Genomic DNA, 8,469 nt, shown 5'->3' with positions numbered 1-8,469 from the left:
GGGCACAGGCTACTGGGAGGGTATAACACCGCGGAGAGTTGCAGTCTGATTACAAGGCAGCCAAGGTTAATTCCTTCCTTACTTAGTGTATAAGGAGGACCCTCTGATAGTTTCAAAAGCAAAGAAACAAACAAGCAAACCCAAACCACAGCCGTCCAAACTCCTAGTGACCCTATGAAGGAATTCCGAAGGGATGAAATCTTTATCTGAGTCCATAGTCTCATCTTTCTTCCCCAAAGAAACTGATGGATTTGAACTGCTGCACTTGAGATTAGCAGTCCAATGCTTACCTGATAGCACCACCAGAAACTGGTGGGAATAACAAACGAACGAACATCTGCCCAGAACAGTTCGCCAGGGTAATCTCTCTGTACAGGCTAAAATCATTGTCCCACACAGCGAGACATCAGGTCATATGCTTTCATCCTTGAGGGGCTTTCTCTCCCAAATAAGGGCAAGCATTTCACCTATTTCACTCCCAAATAAGTGCAATCGCCAGAACAGCATTCTTTGTCATTATGGGCCAAAGACACACTTCCCCCAGAAGCAAGCCAGTCTAACCCGTGGAGATGATTTCTGGGCTCTGTGAGGCAGCCAGAGGGACCACTGGAAGTCCTGCGGGCCTCAGGCCACACATCATCACCACCTACGTTGACTGCAGCTAGGCTCTTTATGTGCATTTTATTCTTTTTGATATTATGGTTCTTTTCTGTTTAATGAACATTAAATGAACATTATGTCACTACTGCCATTTTGTCGCAAGCAGTATAGATTAAATTACATCTATATTTTTGTATTTTCTTGGCATAAAGATATTTTTGAAACTCAAACGAATATAGTAAAATCTATTTTCATTCATTTTTATAAATCTGAATTTCAATCAACAACAAATCAATACTGCCAACGTTCCTACTTTAAGTTGAAAATTATTAAGTTAATGATCCTGTTTTCTATGTCTAACAGCAGAAGTTTAAGTAAGTAGATGGAAACTATTAGATTTTCTTTTATATGCCCTACACAATATATTGGTGCTGAGTATGTTACAAAACCTAATTTAAACACTTTTGACAGGTAAAAACTTCCAAGAATACATATATAATATTAACAAAAAATTTGCCATTTTGCTTAAAATTTTAAAAGGAAATGACTAACAGTTTTTGATATTTTAGAATATTCCCCTCTCACCCCTCCACCCTCACCCCCACTGAGCCAGTTTTACATCTGAATGGCTCATGTACTTGGAGTGATCACACCTGATTATAACAGGGAAGCTAATGACCAGGAACATGACCTACATTTCGTTCTTGAGTAAGGACACTGAGAGGTTATGGTTGTATTGAGAGTGAACTACAGACAGGTCGGTTTGTCTGTTATAAAAGAGATAACCAATGGTACGTAATATAGTATATTTTTCCACAAGAGTTAGAGTAAAAATGAAAATAAACTTAGGGTATTTATATAAAACATAAAGACTGAATTGATTGTTCTATTTCTATATATATTTTTCAAAACTAAACAAAGTGAAAAACTGTATTTTACTCAGATTATAATATGGTTATTCATAAAGATATCTTTTAAAATGCCCTAACAAAAAGTTCAAAGTGAACTCTAAAAACAATTAGATGAAGGAGTGTGTGTGTGTGTGTGTATGTGTGTGTGTGTGTGTGTGTTTCTGGGCTTTTGGGATTATGTGGTAACTGGTTTAGAATCAAATGGCATTGCTCTGTCCCTCCTTTTACTAAGCTGCCATCCTCATTTGAGTATTACAAGGGACTGGATTGCTTTTTCCATAGCCATGAAAAGGCAGAGTGCGGAGTGAAAGGATGACAGGGTCAAATGAAAGGCCACCAGTAAGTCTGGGAGGTTTGAATGGAATAGTAAAAGGGAGCAATTGTATAGAATCAATGCTGAAAAATAAGGGGGGGGGGGATTTGAAAATGATCGTGATAAAAGATTTATAAAAATATTTCAAAATAAGTACTTAGATGTTTTAAATTTTTAACAATAACATAACTTTACAGAGTTAAGAACAGTTCAACTTTTATAAATTAAATACATTTGTCAATGTGTGTATTTAAGTTGTTTTATATGGTTCCAAACAAAACCAAACTCAGTGCCCTAGAGTCAGTTGTGACTCAGAGTGACCAGGCTTTCCAATCCTGTGAAGGGGGACAGTCGTGCAAGCCCACAAGGACAGTGATACCCTGCTCTATAGGGTTTCTATAAATTTAAATGGTTAGGCTATATTTTTAATTAAAATAATAAATTGCATTATTTAGTCTCTAGATTTTGAGGTCTGGATCTTGAAGCAAAAAATTACTCAGGAAATATGAAGACATGGTTAAAAAACAAACAAACTTTTAAAAAAGTTTTAACAGGCCTCCCAGTCAAATTATGGGACCAGTAGTATCAAAATAAATATCAAATTTAAGAAGCTCTAATAAATAAACAAAAAAGGAGAAAGTTATCTTTTACAGGAAACTAAGAACACTTACTGAGAAATGTCAGTAAGGAGGAAATGAGAAACCCCTTTTTAATGTATATGTAAATTTAATAATTTATATAAAATGTTATGGGAAAATTAAGTAGTTTCATAATCTTTGTTGATTTCAACTCTAATGGCACCTCCATCTGAGGTCTGACTCTGGTATGCAAAGTATCTGCAAGTATTCTCTAATTTACACATTGCAAACCTCCCACATTTAACACCCGTATATGAATTTGAATAAGAAATTTTGATGGGCAGGATAAGTTTTAGTCACTGTCCACTATTTCATCATAACAAACCCTCACAAGTAACATATGTCTTTCAAAACCCTTCCCCCAGTGCCCTCATTCTATACAATTAGGGCTTCCATCTCGATGTCTGCTACAATTCTCATTCCAGCTAAAATAGAACGTCTGATGAATGCTGTTTCCTTTCTGACCCTTTTATCTCCCCAAAGGGTGAGCTATAGGTGGAGCTGCTCCTTTAGACAACGCTCACACAAAGCAGAAGCACGAAGTTGAAGGTGAAGTCGAAGTGATGGAAACATTTAGAGATACTAATCATACCACTAACCTGATTGAAATAGCTGGAAAGGTAATATTCATCATTGTCAGTCATGCACAGTAAACTCTTAGAAGGAAAATTCTGCAATCTGAAGAAGGACTTCCAATTTTATTCCATCCCAGAACATTTATATTTCTCAAAACATGCATTTATTGTATCTTGTCTGAAAACTTGCCAGGCTCCTCATAACATAGGATGTAAAGTCTGAAGTTCTAAGTCACACCATTTAGGTACTTAATGGCATGGTCTTGCATTATAGTTCATCTGCATCTCTCATTACCTTATTCTCCCTCTATCACAATCCCTATAAATAAGTACCTGTATATACTGTCCCACACCATACAAATATATAAAAATACACATACATTCATAAAATCTCTATCCATGCATTTCATATATGCAACTTTTTAAATAGATTGTATTCAGTGACACCTTTACATCTCTAGAAATTTATTCTGCTTAAAATGTCTTCCCACTCCAATCAGTACGCTGATCAAATACCCCCAACTTTTTTCATCGAGATTTCTATTTCGGTCTCTATGCAGTCTTCCATGTCTTCAAAGGCCCAGTTAGCCATTCCACCATCCTTGTTCCCATTACAATTTCTGTACACCTTCCTCAAGAATCTTGCATCAAACAATTCAGTCTAACCTCACATGTTTAATATTACATGAGTTTCTTCATTTTGAGGCCTTAATTCCTCTTTGACAGCCCAAGGTAACTCAAAAAGTGTCGGGTTGGGTGAGAATCAAACTTGACATCCTAACCATGTTACCACGGAGACATATAATCTTCCACCCACTTTTCACTTTGCCAATTGGACTTATGTCTTTACTGGTCATTCCAATGGGGCAAAAGAAATAACCTTTCAAAACTCGGGCAAACTGGGTGTTTTTCTTGGATCCTGTCACGGGAAACAGTTTGAAAAGAAAAAAAGAGATATACTCTTCATGAACATACAGAAGTGTGTCTGGGACTCACTTGGTGACTGTTAAATATTAGTTAAGTAAATGCCTGTGGATTATTCACAAATGCTATCAAGAAGACAAAAAGGAGATGACTGTCACTACAGATCATCAGATTTCCATCCAGAATAATCTGGTAGGCTAAGTTTGAAAAGTCATATTCAGACAATGTAGAAAACTGGACTGGAAAGAACAAAGAGGTTACATCATACTGATAAGTTTTTCTACACCTAAAAACACTAACACACATTACTCATGCTACAGTTTGCCAGGTAAAATGTTTCTTTGCTGTTTGTGTCATTGTCAATAAACACACGGAGATTGTTGCCAGCAGATAAAGCATGAGATGCCTGTTCTTGTTTTAGCCAGAGACAGACACCAGTTAATTCAAGAAATTCTCATTTTATTTCTGCAAGCACTTGACAAAGGTAACAAAATGATTAAAAAAATTTTTTTAATTCAGTGAAAAAATCAAACAAGTTACATACCCTAAACTATGTGTCAATTCAAGGGGCTGTTTAACAGGTTTGTTTCTTGTTGTTTTTAATCATTTCATTGGGGTCTCATGCAACTCTTATCACAATCTATACATACGTCAATCGTGTCAAGCGCACGTATACATGTGTTGTTTGTTGCAATGAACAGAGGGCTTCAGCAATGAGACAAAGGAGGTATATTTGGGCCTGTCACATCCTCACATCTCAGACTCCATTGTTTATCTAAATGACTTTGCTGGCCTACAAGGCTTTGTTTGCCTAAACTTGCTGAAATTAGATTAAGTTAGTCCAAATTAGAATATCCTCACTGATTAAGTTTAAAATGAATTTTTATTTATGCTTATAAAAATACAAACATAATCAATTATAAGATCAACAGTGCAATGATTTAAAACAAACTGTATCCTAAAGTAGCAGAAACCATCTTGATTCAGAGCTCAGAGATACAATTCTTATTAATCATTAAAACAATTTAAAAACACAATGAACCACAACACTAATTTTTGAGTAAATATAGGAATGAACTTCAAAAAATAATAGTTTAATTTACTAACAACAAAAATTATACTTAAGAAATATTTTAAGGAAAGAAAGTACAAATCCATGACAATGCATTTCCTATTTTTTCCCTATCTTGGGAGATATTTTAATATGTCAGGAAGGAGAATTGAACATAATGTTCTTTTATTAATCCAGACTATCAAGGTCATAGTCCCTTATAAGTACTTGGAATACAGCTATTTTGTGATGCCAGTTTATACAGGACCATATGCTACAACATCAGTGAAGCAGAAGGTAAGATTAATCTCCCCGATGAAATGTGAAGTCTTACAAGGATAGGGACCTGACCAGAAGGCCACAACGCACTCACACAGAGAGGGGAACAGCATAGTGTCTGCCAATGTTCTCATCTAGGAATACAAATTTCCGGTCTCTTCTAGCATACACGAATCGATGATGTTCCTCAAGTTCTGTAGAACACAGGATCATTGTAAAAGTTAGATCTAACAAGTATCTGCTAATGAAAAGTCTGTGTCTACTCTTCTTACCGTAATGCCACTCAGTCAGTCAGCAGTTCCTAAGAGCATTTGAGGAACCCTGAGAGTGTAGTGGGAGGCAGTTTGAAACCGCGCTCCACGAGAACAAGATGAGACTTGCTACTCTCGTAAAGAGTTACAGTCTCGGGGAAACGCCCAAGGTCAGATCTACCCTGTCCTGTGGGGTTATTATGAGTCTGAATCAATTTGACAGCAATGAGTTAGGATTTGGTCCCCCTGCTAAAACTTGGATGTATATTACTCATATCTATGACATCCAAAATACCCCAATGTAATAGCAATAACAGTCACCAGAAAATTAACATCACTGTGTATATCCTATTAAAATTTATTCATGACTATCTAATTTAATATTCCTAATAAATTAAGAATTTCCATAGTGCCTTCTATTATGATACAATTTGAAGAGTGAAAGTTTTGAGAGGTTAGTTCATACGACTACTGAATTCAGGAACTAAGATCTGCACCCAAGGCCATATAATTGTTTGTGCTCTTACCAGTTACACTAAACCTGTATGTTATTGTCACCATTCAATTGTTGAGAAACCTAAAATACTAAAAAGTAGCATAAATAGACTAGAGTCACATACAAAGAATAAAAAACATGTAAAGGAATGTTAAATTTAATTCTATTTGACTTGCACTTTTTGATAGCAGGTCCGTACAAATCTTTAATATGCCTATATGCATTGTGAGCCTCCCGATGGGAGCTAGAATATGGAGCACATCACATAAATTTTAGATAATGGAACTGTTCAATTTATATCTATTAACATCTCTGGAAATAATAACACACACGCACACATTTGCTGGGTAGCAATGAAAAATTTGTTATGAAGCTGAGAGATTCCTCAGCTCCTAGATCCTGAATCATGGCCATTGTCACGTCCCCTAGACCTATGGAATGCACAAGGGTGCGTAAATCTTTGAGGAGTCCTGTTGAAGCAGATGGTTAAATGTCTGGCTGCCAAGGAACTCCCCCAAACAACGTGCTAGAGAAAAGACCTGCTTGTGTGAAGATTGAAAGCAAGAAAACCCTCTCTGTCGTCGTGAGTTGGAATGGAGTCTCAGGGCCTCTGATTTAACCTCCACTTGACTGCAAGTCACAGCCACCGCCGGTGACCTTCTAAAAGAAGCGTCCACCTGAAATAGACAAGCAGAAGGGAAAAAAGCGAATCCCTGAAAATTCGGCAAGCGAAAGAAGAGCAGCAACGCAAGCAGCAGCAGATCAATATTTTAAAGTTTTAAATTAGCACCCTCAACGTTCAACGAGATCGTCTTATTAATAATATTGAGACGCTGTGAACTGGTGGCCTTTCTTTTTAGAGTAGCTAGACGAAATCAAACAAGCTAAAATTCTCTAATCAGTATTTATCCAAAGGATCTTTCAAGCTTGCCTATTTCTTTGAGAAATAAAGAGCTTTAGGGTTGCCCACCTGCTTAAAGCTCTGTAATCCCGAGACCTACTATAGATCTGACATGAGCACACATGAACTATGTTTTAAATGAATTTTCAGTCTGAGGAAGAACCTGTTTCTAGTTAAAAACACAAAGTGCACTGCCATCTGTCACCTCTGATGCATACTGACCAGACCGGACTGAGCGGAACTGTCCCGGTGGGTTTCCAAGGCTGTGGAAGAGCTGCTGGTTTCAAACTGCCGACCTCGCTGTTAGCATCGCAATGCTTAACCCACGGCGCCACCAAGGACCAGCTTAATTACTGTCAACAAAAGATGTTCTAGTTTTTATTATTTTCTTCTTTCTTTTTAATCAAGTGTTTTCTCTGTTTTAGTGTGGTAATATTGTTGGGTTTGTGTGTGGGGTGTGGGTGGGGATTTCTTTACATGAAATCATCCAAGATATGTAACTCTATAGAGACAATAATTGAATTAATATTTTTATGATGATGGCAGGGGACACGGGAGGAAAATAGGGAGGTTATAATAAATGAGTAAAAAAAATAAGAAAATGTTTTAAAATTGAGGTGGTGATAGCTGTTTAATTCTTTAATATGTTAAAAACAATTGAATTGAAGCCATTATAGGAAAGAGGAGATGAAATTGTAGTATAAAAATTACAGAATGTTTGGCATTCACCCTATGAATGCCACACCATCTGCAGGGCACGGCCATGGCAACAGGCAGGGGCCATCACCAGGTACCTGTTAGCTTCCACCGAGAAGCATGAACATTATTTTTAAATAGAAGAAAAGTTGTCATTGAAACATTTTAGGCAATGGATTATCGAAGTAATTTTTCTTTTTAGAATTATCACTTTGGTTGCTACGTGGACATTGAGATTACTGCAGTATTTCCCATGACAGATGACAATGTCTACTTCTAACAATGAAGAAGAGAAATAGATGATATGCATCTCTGGGAAATATAGTAAAATTGATTTAGATTGAACAGATTAGATGGGGAAGGAAGAGAGGCTGAGTGTCAAATGTGCCTTCAGACTGATTTGTGCGACTTGGTGGTTGGTCGTTTCTGCCTTGGAATAGGATTTGGAAGGCAGCTACTATGAAATGTCAGAAAAAGTGAGAGTTTTCAACAGTTCGCCTTAGTTCTATCAAATATGATGTGTTAAGGGAAAGCCCCTGCAGAGGTTTGAGAAGTCAATCTAATACACAGTATGAAATTAAAATAGGTATTTAAGCTACTAAAAATGTTGGGAGGGTTTTTTCCTGTTATCTGATTTCACATGTGCCTAGAGAATTCATTTTAAAATATAATGTAATAAGCATTGGCGTGCTGACCCCAAGGTTGATTGTCCAAACTCGCCGGCTGTTCCTAGAGATAAATCTGAAAGCCATCTTCCACCATGAAGAGTGATGACATCGGGAACCTAGATATAGGGTCACCATAAGTAGCTATCAACTTGATGGCAGTGGATTT

At 36.9% G+C, this 8,469-nt stretch overlaps 1 non-coding gene across 1 annotated transcript; it reads left to right on the top strand.

Annotated features, from left to right (window-relative positions):
- Nucleotides 1-3,847: 3,847 nt before the first annotated feature.
- Nucleotides 3,848-3,974, top strand: LOC142425256 (small nucleolar RNA SNORA27). Its single transcript, XR_012779605.1, has one exon. It is a non-coding gene; the product is annotated as a small nucleolar RNA SNORA27 (small nucleolar RNA).
- The last annotated feature ends 4,495 nt before the right edge of the window (nucleotides 3,975-8,469 follow it).

The sequence above is a fragment of the Tenrec ecaudatus genome, chromosome 13 (genome assembly GCF_050624435.1).
Source record: "Tenrec ecaudatus isolate mTenEca1 chromosome 13, mTenEca1.hap1, whole genome shotgun sequence".
In the NCBI taxonomy this organism is placed as follows: Eukaryota; Metazoa; Chordata; class Mammalia; order Afrosoricida; family Tenrecidae; genus Tenrec; species Tenrec ecaudatus.
This window is presented reverse-complemented; position numbering and strand designations above follow the sequence as displayed.